Raw genomic sequence first — 11,761 nt, forward strand, 5'->3', positions numbered from 1 at the left:
AAAAAAAAAAAAAAAAAAAGTCGGTAATGTCAGACCTGGGATTTAATGCATGTTTTCTCTGTACATGGGGTTTCGGGTGACATTCCTAGGGAAGGAAGGGAGGGGAGAAAGGCTGTGAGTGTTGGAAACCCTGCTGTTCCCACTCCTCTGTTGGTGAGAGGCTCCCATGGGATTCCAGGGTGACAAGCATCTTCCTCTCTTCTCATGCCCGCCCTCCCAACATCCCCTGCCTTTGTAGTCTGCATCAACAGAACGGAAGGGACCGCCATGACTGTAAGCATCCCCTCCCCCTCCCACAGGTGAGCATGCCAGTCACTCGAGCCAACACCTCCTAAGCCCGCCCTTCCACCCCCACCCACCCTCCCCCCAGAGGCAGGGTCTCACTGTGTAGCTCTGGCTGTCCTGGAGCTTGCTATGGAAGCTGGGCTAGCCTCGAACTCAGAGAGAACCTCGCGCATCTGCTTCTTGAGTGCTGGAATTAAAGGTAGGTGATACCGTGTCCAGTTCCCAAGCAGGATCCTGAGGGAAGGGACAGGAGGCGTCAGTTTGAGAATGTTAGACATGGCTGTGGTTAGGGCTACAAACCTGGGAAATTCAGATTACCAAAAGTGGGGTGGACGCAAAGATGATGGCCTTGCCTGTAAGCCAAATCCTCAGGTGACAATCCAGACTGTGACAGCAAAGTCTCCTAGTCTAGTGGTCCTCACCCTTCCTAACGCTGCGAGCCTTTAATACAGTTCTTCATGTTGTGGTGGCCACCGACCATAACATTATTTTTGTTGCTACTTCATAACTATAAGTTTGCGAGTTATGAATCATGATGTGAATAAATTTTGGAGATAGGAGTTTGCCCACTGACGACCACTGTCCTAGTCTTAGTGACGGGGCATGGCGTCTTGTTGTTGTTGTTGTTTGTTTGTTTTTAGATTTATTAATTGTATGTGTGTTTTGCCTGTGAATGAAATAAACAAAAACAAAAACAATAAGAACGGAAAGACCATGACTGCTCCTAGGGATGGCGGAGGAGAAAGTTTACTGTAGCTAGAAAAGAGGGGACACATCTAAGAGAGTCCAGAGTGAGCTGACTGAGCTGGGCCGTGTGAGGAGAAAGGGAGAGGAGAGCAAGAGAGGAGACCCCACTCCCCAACACACAAAACCACCACGGAGGGCAGACTGGGCCAAGAGACTGGCCAAAAGAGTAAAGGGCAGACCAGAAGGCAAACGGGACCAGCATAGCAAAATGGCTGGATTACACAGGGAATGGCAGCCTAAGCCCTGGGCTAGAGAAGTTTAGGTTAGGGGGCATTTGTTAGCCAGGAGGGCCCTGTAAGAGGTAGAGACTCAGGAATGCTGGGAGAATCTGGTGATCAGCTTCCGCTTTGATGTTTTAATGGCCACCTCAGTTAGCTGTTTGTCCTGCCTCTGAGACCCAACAGCCTCATGGATGTCTGTGTACCACCTATGGGCCTGATGCCTGGAGAGGTCAGAAGAAGGCAGAGAATCCTTTGGAACTGGAGATACAGATGGTTGTGAGCCACCACGATGGCGCTGGGAACCGAACCCAGGTCCTCTTGCAAGAGCCAGAAGTGTTCTTAACCGCTGAGCCGTCTCTCCAGTTCCATATGTCTTTCTGCCGTAATCTATCTCTGGACCTGTGTGCTCTCTATGCCCAGTTGGCTGTTCACACATATCTGGTGTTATTCTGAGTGTCCTGAGGAAGGGGGCAAGGCTGGTACCTTCTTCCCATCCCTGTCCACTAGAAGGAGCCTTTCTGGAAGTCTTGTTCAAACTTACCATCTTGTACCATTAACCAGACTGGTAAACTTGGTGGCGTAGCGTGTCAAGGGAGGTGGGCAGGCCTGGATCCCAACAAGCCTCCCTCTTCGTCCCCACCAGGACCATTCCTGAGGAAAGGGTAGCAGCTATGATGGATCTGCCTGGAATACAGAGCACCCCATTAAGAATGAGCACCCCGGACTGGAGAGATGGCTCAGAGGTTAAGAGCACTGCCTGCTCTTCTGAAGGTCCTGAGTTCAATTCCCAGCAACCACATGGTGGTTCACAACCATCTGTAATTGGATCTAATGCCCTCTTCTGGTGTGTCTGAAGACAGTGACAGTGTACTCATATACACAAAAGAAAGAAATAAATCTTTACAAAAAAAAAAAAAAAGAATGAGCACCCCAATAATTATGTACAGTCAAATTCTTGGGACATACTTAAAGAAAGGGGGGGGGAACCTAGTTGTGTGTCTGAAATTCAAGTTTAAATTGGAGCCTTTCTTTTTCTTTTTCTTTTTTTTCTTTTTTTTCTTTTTTCTTTTTTTTTTTTTTTTTGAGACAGGGTTTCTCTGTATAGCCCTGGCTGTCCTGGAACTCACTTTGTAGACCAGGCTGGCCTTCTTTTTCTACTTAATCTTCCCATCCGCGTTAAGACCAGACTCCTGTTTCACAGGGGAAAGGTTCTAGCTTTGGCTCTTGCGGTAGGGCATTGCACTTGGACGGAAGGCTCTAGAAGGAAACTTTCAATGGGGTCATCCAGGGGGAGGTTAGAGGAAAGCTGTTCCAAATGGAAGGCGTAAGGACCCTCTGAACACCCTGGTCAGGAGACACTGGAGCTGGGGCCACCAAGCCTCAGTGGGAGCCTGGGACACCAGCCACTCCCTTTGGTCCCCCTTTCCAACTCTTTCATTCCAAGCAGCAGGGCCATTATGTGGGGGAAACAGCTAAGCAGATAGGACAGCAAGCCGCGATTTATGTGGTGTGGGAACAGCTCCGTTTTCCCTCACTGTTTACCCAGCAGTATATTTTAAAAAAGAAATCAGCATGCAGAGAAACACAGCTGTGAGTTATGGGCTCTGGCTGGGAGGGTCACGAGGGCACCTCTTTCAGAGTGCTACCCACAAGACTGCCCCCTCCCGCCCTGTCCAGGTGGGAAAGATAGACCTGAGCAGGTCCTCTGAGCAAGGCCAGCATTCCTGGGCTTTGGTTAAAGCTGTAACAGTCATTCTGTGAAGATGTTGAGAAGGCGTGAGCGCTCAGAACATCTGAAGGGAGGCGGGAGGTGTGGGAGACTGGAGCCCTCAACCATTTGGCATTGCCAGCTTTGCCTTGTGTGAACACACACTGAGTATTACCAGGTTTTTCAAAAGAAGCCAAAGTTCTGGACTTTTGTTGTTGTTGTTGTTGTTGTTGTTGTTGTTGTTGTTTGAGACACGGTTTCTCTGTGTAGCCCTGTGACTCACTCTGTAGACCAGGCTGGCCTCGAACTCAGAAATCCGCCTGCCTCTGCCTCCCAAGTGCTGGGATTAAAGGCGTGCACCACCACCACCACCGCCCGGCAGTTCTGGATTTTTAATGTAGGCAGATTACCAGGATTTAATCCAGCATCCTCTCAATGTCTTTACATCTCCTTACTTGTTTGTTTACTTGTTTATTATGTGCATGCACATGTGCACACAAGCACTCACGCATATGCACGCATGCCCCAGAGCTCGTGCGTCCACCAGAGGACAACTTTCTGGAGTCTGTTCTCTCCCAAGAATCTCCTGCGGTCTCCAAGAATCAGACCCGGGCTGTGCTGCTTGGAACAAGCGCCTAAGCCTGCAAAGCCCTCTTGTCAGCCCCAAGCGTAAATGCTGAGAGTGATTTTTAAGACACCACTTTTCAGGTAAGATGCCCCTAAGGGGCAGGGAATAGCGAGGGGGGCACACCTTTAATCCCAGCCCTCGGGAGGCAGTAGCAGGCAGAACTCTGTGAGTTTAAGACCAGCCTGGTCTACACATTGAATCCCAGGCCAGGCAGGGCTACAGAGTTTAGACTCTGTCTCAAGCAAACAAAACCAAACCATAAGCAAACGAAGAGGCTTATGGGGCTGACTGGGCATGGCGGCTCATGTCTCTATCTTAGTACTTAGGAAACAGAGGCCGGAGGACTGTGAGTTGTGTGGGTCAGCCTGGGCTACATAGCAGAGCCTGTCTCAAACAAACAAAACAAAAAGCTTGTGGGGGAAAAAAAAACCCATGAAATTATAATCCCTAGTATTGTCTGTCTCACTACTTCCTGGAACCTCCCACTGATCACTGGGAAAACTGTAGGTCCAAACCTATCTCCCTTGGGGGTCTCACCAAGCACTTCTCTAGGCTCCCAAGTGACTCTCATTCGTATAAATGTGATCTTCACCAATCCCAAAGAACCCACGTTGTTCCTGGAATTGACCCTGAGAAGCACAGCTGGCTGGGACCCTCTTTTTTGCTGGTAAAGACAAGAAGGCTCAAGGCTCAAGCCATTTGGTTATAAAGTTCCAGCCTTCAAGGGGGTTGAGGCTAGGACCTCGCCTTACAGATCTAGGGTGTTCTATGCCCAAACTGTGTTTTCCCAACAGAAAAAGCCAGGCTCCTTGGGAGGACACGGCCTGAACCAAATCAAGATTTCCAATGGGACCTGCAAACGGATGGAATACTTGGTAGACAGAATCTTCTCTGTAATTTAAAGTTAGTTGAAAATCCATAGGCCATCAGTTCTTGAAGGGGTAGAAGGTGTTTGATAGGGCAGTGGTACTGAGCAAGGCTTTGAGGAGCTCTGCTGGGGCTGGAGGGCTGGGTGGATGCTCTAGGGTATTTATTGTGAGGAGCCCGGCTGTCTTCTGTTATCTGATTGCACTGGGAGGCAGCTTGCACCCATCCTCCTGGGCTAGCTGCAAAGAGGGGAGAGAAGCAGAGAGCTGTAAGGTCCCAGCCTTTCCACATTGTCTGTCTCTGCCCACTGCCGAGTGGTGATCTAGGAACATCAGTAGCCCAGGAGGGCTGGGGACTATTAATGCTAACAAGCTTCCATGTCTCTCGCAGCTGCTTCTGTATTCACCGTGCAAGCGTCTATAACTGAACGGCCGCAGAGCTTCCAGCATCAGAGTAGCAGGAACCATAGCAGGTTGGAGATTCATTCGATCATGAAGAAATCTGAGGCCCAGAGAGGTTAAGGCCTTGTCTAAGAGCTGGGTTGTAAAAAATTGGGTTTCTGGTTTCCTGGCTTTTTTCTTGGAGTCCCACATGGAAGCAGAAAAAAAAAAAAAAAAAAAAAAAAGATTCAGGGGAAACTTAAAGGCCCACAAACCATCGCACATACATGCAATAGATATTCAGGGCCTTTGGCTACAGAGTGCAGGTCAGAGCTCCCAGCCTGGGGAGTGGGAGGCAGCGGGGAGCCCTTTAGTTCAGGGCAGGGAAGAGTCAGGGCAGCTGAGACCCCACGTGGGGTTTATGGTTTCATGAGCGTTGGAGTGATAAAAAGTGTGGTTATTTCCAGCCTGTAGCCTCCCAGAGGCTGTCTTGTTCTAATTGAAGGAATAAACAATCTACCCTAAGGCATGGTTAGCCTAGGACAGAAATGTGTGGGATATCTGCTGAGGAGAACAGCTGCCTAGGACTTTGTGCTGAGCAGATTGTCCACGGAGGAACCTGGAGGGGTGGAGCGTGGGTACACACGCCAGTCCCACAGCCGAGGATCCTCCTTTAACCCTGTTAAGTCCTGCATGTAGCACAGATATATGGACCACATGCCACCCACAACAGGATTCAGACAGGTTCAGAGCATCAGCGTGCAATTCATAGCAAATGTTCCTAGACATGCTGCTGTGTGAACCTTTTCCCTACATGGTAGACCTCTGCCATCTGGGCAAAAATACCAAAGCAGACACACACACACACACACACACACACACACACACGTGCAAGTGCAAAGGAACACACACTGTTCTGCCATCAGTAGTCTGGGTGGGGTCATTTCTAGTGCTCAATGTGTGTATTTGTATTTTCTTTGCACCCTCCCTTTGGTTCTGGGATCCAACCGAGGGATTTTTGAGCGCTGTGTAGTGACACTCTACCTCTGACCTACACTCCCAACCCTCGGTGTTCTGAGACAGTCTTACTGTGTAACTTCCATTAGCCTCAAACTTGAGATCCTCCTGCCTCAGCCTCCCAAGTGCTGACATTACAGGAGTGTGAGCCACTCCACTTATTTTCATTTTTAATCCATGATGTTGGGCTGTCTGCCAGCTCAATCGATACCCTAACTCCCAGTTTTGGTATCTATACAGTTAATTTTCTAGTTCTTATACCTTCAAAGCATCTCCTGCCCGGGTCAAAGGTCCTGCTCTGGGGTTGCTGTAGAGGCTATAACTTATTCCAGTGAGAAGAGGAGGAGAAAGACCCATGTTTCCCTGTGTGCTGGAACATTTTAGCTAAGCTGTGAAGCTGTGAGTACGGTGGCGCCACCTGGTGGGGATAACCAGAACTACAACAGGTCTCGACCGGGCCCAGGTCAGACCTCATTCCCAGACTACGGAACTATTCTGATTCTAGACTGGTTCCGTCCTTTGGAAGGGGGTTAGTAGAGGTGTTATGTAGGCCTCTACTGATCTTATGGCCTCGCCGCTGCTCGCAGAAAATAGAGTGACCAGCAGAATACAGAACCCTGCTCCTCCAGAAGAGCCCAAGTGGAAGATAGGCAAGACTCCGGAGAGCTAGATGGCAGTTTCCTCTCCCGCCCCACCCCTACGAATGTATGAGCCCATGATGTCCCCTTCCAGTGTCAGAGCTGGAAGACAAGGCTTGAATCTTCACACACACACACACACACACACACACACACCCTAAGAAAGTGTCTCTAACACAGAAAAAGCACAAGGCATGGGTCTGAGGATGAAACATGATCATGGATTTGGCCATCGCAAATGTTTCAGTATAAACAAAGCAGGAGGTGGACATCAAGGGCGGTGTCCTCCCATCTACCCTGGTGATGGTTTCGAGCAGTCACTGAATCCAGGTTGGCCTGAGCCCCTATGCATTATTGTGTGTGTGTTGGGAGGGGTGCGTGTGCATGCATGCCCGTGTGCTCCCCCCCCTCCCCACTTTGGGTCTCATTCCTTAAAAGCAATCTGCCTTGGGGTTTTGTTTTGGTTTGGTTTTAGGTTCTGTTTGTTTTTATATTTTTGTGGTTTTATAGATATGGTCTCTTTCACCTAGTCCTGGGCCTTAGTGATCAAGTGGCTGTCCAGTGATTTTAGGGTACTCTGGCTCTCCAGCAAGCCCCAGGGACCCACCAGTCTCTGCCTCCCCAGTGCTGGGATTACAGAAATACCACGCTGGGCTTTGTACCATGGGTTCTGGGGATCAGACCCCCGTCCTTGTACTGCAGCTTCCAGACTGTTGCGCGTTATGCACTAAGCTTGGGGTGATCATGTAGAATTCTTCCACTCAGCGCAAAGCCTGACAAGCAGCCATTCGTCCATGCTTTGAGTGGCTACTGTGGCCAGTGTGGCTAAGCTGCTGGGCTGGAGTCACAGAGGCAGCCTCAAAGACGCCCTGACTATCTAGCTGTGAAGGCTATTTTAAATGTGCTTATTTATTCTTTGTTTGTTTGTTTTTGTTTTTGTTTTTTTTCTGAGACAGGGTTTCTCTGTATAGCTCTGGCTGTCCTGGAACTCACTTTGTAGACCAGGCTGGCCTTGAACTCAGAAATCTGCCTGCCTTTTTAAGAGACATGTCTATCTTATCAGCTGGCTGGAGGAGACAAAGCAATGCTAACAGTTGATTCCCTACCATTTTTCAGATTTTACCCCCATTTGTGGCACAAGCCCTGGGGGAAAGTGTTACCCCAACTGTGTCTGGGAGTCCACAGGCACCCCCTGAACTCAATGGTCAGACACAGTCAAAGTGGCATTGCCTGCCACCCACCCTTTACAGACTTGCTCTGTGTCTGCCTGGGAAGCTGTTTGAGGGGTTCCCTGTCTGTCTGGGGGGCAGGCATTCTCAGGACTACCAAACTGCTGCTTCTGGAGGGGTCTGGGGAGTCCCCCTAACCTATGTTATTCTTGGTCACAAGGGCTCCGCTGCCAGACCGCACATTGAGGTGATGAAGTGGTTAAGTTGTGACTTGCCTGTATCTAGAATCACCTAGGAGTCAGGCCTCCCTGCACACCCATGAGGGATTATCTAGATTAAGGTTAGCCCCTGAGAGTGTGTGAAGGATTGCCTTAGTTAGGTAAATTGACATGGGAGGATCCACCTTATCTGTGGGCACCATTCTATGGGTGGGGGTCTTGGCCGTCCCAGAAAACTAGGACCATTCATCACTGACTGGCTGGCGTATGACCAGGTATGACCAGCTGCTTCCACCTTGCACTGCCTTAACTTCCCCAGCAGGGGTTGTGTCTTGAGTTGTCAGATGAATTAAACTCTTTCTCCTTTTCCCAACTCTAGCCTGGGTGTTGTATCAGAGCAACAGAAAAGTAAATACAGGAACACAGAACCGGGTACCCAGTCGCTTCCTCCCCAAGCCCCAGACCTCCTAGAAGGGGTGGGGGGCAGGGCTGCCGGCTGGGCTCCTCTGAGGAGCCATCTGTAACAGAGTGACTTGGAGGGCACTTTCTCAGCTCTGTGCTGGGGTCCTCAGGACCCTCATACCCCCCCACTGTAAGCCAGCTCTCCTGGTGAATCCTTCAGGCTCCCCTCCCTTAGGCCAGCTCACTTTTGCGAACATTTTTACTGTTTGTCAGTAATGCAGATGATGACATACAGCCTGGCCCACAGATGATCAGGACATCTGTTTTCTTACAGACTTGGGTTCAAATCCTCACTGAGCCAGTTCCCGCTTGGTAACCTTGAGAGAGTTTCTAAACTTCTCTGATCTGAGCTGTCAGGTACACACACGGGGGGGGGGGGCAGAGGAACACAACCGGGGGGGCGAGGTACACACACGGGGGGGCGAGGTACACACACGGGGGGGGCGCTCGGTGAGATGTCACTATGGGCATGGTAGAATCATAGCTCATCTGCAGCCCTGAAGTTCTCAGTCCAGACAGAGGAGCGTGAGGGGCATTCTCCGCAGGCTGACATCCCAAGCTGATTCGGGGACTAGGTGAGGGAAGGGGACGGGAGGTAGGGCAGGCCACCGGAGGCTCTCCCAGTGTGACGCTGGAATATTCCACGTTGTAGAATCTGCTTTGGAAGCCCAGCCAGCTCTGCAGGAAGACAACAAGGTGTGTGTGGGGGGGGGGACTGTAGTTCAGGGGGACCCAGTCCTCTTCTAGACTGGCCTGCTCAGGCCTGGAGATGGAACTGGGAGGCAGGACCTGGGAGTCCTTAGCAGGAGGAAAGTGTATGAGCAGTGTGTGTGTGTGTGTGTGTGTGTGTGTGTGTGTGTAAGGAAAGGCAGAGAGCACAGAAAGGACCATTAAGAGGCAGGTGACAGAATGCTAGTTCTGGGGTCCCACAGGGGCTTTGGGAAGAAGGGTGACAGCACCTACATTGGGACCTGGGCTGCCACAGTGAGGGCTGGGGAGGGCCAGTCTTGGAGGGGGAGGCAGGAGGAAGGCATTAGAGAGAAGTGCCCTGGGCTGGGCTGCAGTCCCGGGAGGGGAACGAACTGGACATGGGGAGCAAGATCCTCAGCAGAGTCCCAGGACAGGCACATCCTTATAAGCCCCCAGGGAATCTGGCCGCAGTGGTGATGGGTTCAGTAGGTCTCTGTGAGTCACTGTCACAGGGCCCTGTAGGTCTAGCGTCTCATAAATCCAAGCAGGAGGGCACACTCTCCACTGGGCCAGCAGCCCTGGGGGGGGGGGGGGAGGCTCAGTGTTGTCACTGCAGGGATCACTGAATCACAGCAGTCAATCCCAGGGCAGAAGGAAGAGCTGGAGGCAGAGAGGCCCCCTCTCTCCTCCCCTGAGGAAAGCTGTCTTGACTGGTGGGTCTCCATACATCTTACTGTTTTTCCTCTTTGTTCATCTGTCTTTCTGTCTTTGTCTCTGTCTCTGCCTGTGTCTGTCTGTCTGTCTGTCTCATACACACACACACACACACACACACACACACACACACACTTCTGTCTTCCCTCCCTCCTTTCCCTTCTTTAATTTAGAATGTATTGTGTAGCCCAGGCTGTTCTTGAACTGGTAGGAATCCTCCTGCCTCAGCTTCTGGAGGACTGAGGTGACAGGTGAGAGCCACCTTTCTTTCTTGACACACTGTGAGAAGCATCAAGATCTGGCTCGGCCCCTCACTGACTTCGTCAAGCCCATGTCACCTGGGGGTCCCAAAGTCCTGGAAACCCCCAAACTGAGTGTAGCTGTCACCACACCAGTGACCTGAGGAACTAGATAGAAGTCAACAGCAATACTCACCATAGAAGTTCTAGGTACGGGGTCGTTAGAGTCACCTTGCTGCTGCTTTCCAGGGGTGGCCAAGATAGCCTGGTGCCGCTTTGGAGGTGCAGAGGTTATCTGGGGATCAAGTGGGGGCACCTGGGGTGACCCAAAGGCTTATATCTTCCCTCTACTTCAAAGTCCATCGAGGTCCTAAGGTGTCAGTGAAGTTGGTCACCACTTCCTGTTTGGTCACCTGCCCCTGAATTGTGGCTTTGGCAGTGGAGAGGACAGATTACTGTTCAGGAGAAGAAAGCCTGTGGGTGGTATGGTCTCTTTAGGGTTTTTTTTTTTGTTTGTTTGTTTGTTTGTTTGTTTTTGCTTTTTGGAAAAGTCCCTACCTCTTGATGAACCCTGGGGCCACTATTCTTGTGGTTTTACAAGTGCAGAAACCAAGGCATCCAAGCTTCGATATTCCTGCGTGGAACTGGGACTAGAGCCCTGTAGCTGAGAGTCGCCCTCTCTTTCTAAGAGCTAGCCTAAGAGCAACTAAGGCGGTGAGGGCAGCCCTGACTGTGTAGGCCAAGTCCAGTTGCCAGATGCAAAAGGAACCAACGCCTGGGTAGAGTTTTGCCCCGAATGCCCACAGGTCTTGGAGTAGGTAACGGGAGCTCAGTACCACAGCTTTCCCCTGGCTGGTTTGGTTCGTACTGAGCGGCTTCCTGATGGGTCCTCTGTGGGTCACTGGTGCCCCCTGCTGTTCAATATTAGTATGACACCCTCGCCGGGCCTCAGCTACCCCAACTACTCCAGTTACTTCAGATATCTCAGCTCCCGCGGACCCACGCCCACGGGAGTGAGAAACTACGGGGAAACTCGAAGGGCTGCTTTGTCATTAAGAGCATGACCTTGGGAGAGTGTTAATATGATTTAGGAGATATACGGGTCAAAGCCCTACCTTTGCGGTGAGTTTAATAATGTGTACTAGGAGAAACGTGACACTTCCCCCGCCCCCCAAACCTTATGGTGTCCAGCTTCCAATGCTGCTCATTTGAGCTCAGCCCGTAACAGACCAGCAGGGTGTGTCAGGAAGAAAGAGAAAGAATGACCAGGCTGCTGTGAGCTGGGTCCTGGGGGAGAGAATGCGGCAGGGCGTGTGTGAGGTTCCCGATTCAGGGATCAGGTCCGAGGACCTCCCTACCCCAGGAAGGGCAGGCGAGTGGACAGAGAAGACCGGGTACTAGAGCCACCACGAGCCCTGACCGAGCCAGATCAAGGTCTAAGCTGGAGGCACATTGCTTTTATCAGCAGGTTGGTCTCCAGAATGGGAGCATCTGCTCTCACTAGGCATCTAACTTTTCCTGGGATGCCCAGGAAGGCATGAGAAAGAGGCCCCACACTTGTGTTTGGAGGAGAGCTCAAAGGACACACAGGCTAGGGACAGTTCTTTCTGGGATCTCTGGAGAGTTTTATTCAGGGACTGAATCCCTCAGGACCACCTTCATCCATGCGCTGAGCAAGGGTGCTCCCCCCACCCAGGCCATAGGAATGCAGGGAGCAGCTGGACAAGAAGCTAGGAAAGGGAGGAGGAATGGGAGGAGGGGGAGGAGGAGGAGGAGGA

The sequence above is a fragment of the Mus pahari genome, chromosome 14 (genome assembly GCF_900095145.1).
Source record: "Mus pahari chromosome 14, PAHARI_EIJ_v1.1, whole genome shotgun sequence".
Taxonomy (NCBI): domain Eukaryota; kingdom Metazoa; phylum Chordata; class Mammalia; order Rodentia; family Muridae; genus Mus; species Mus pahari.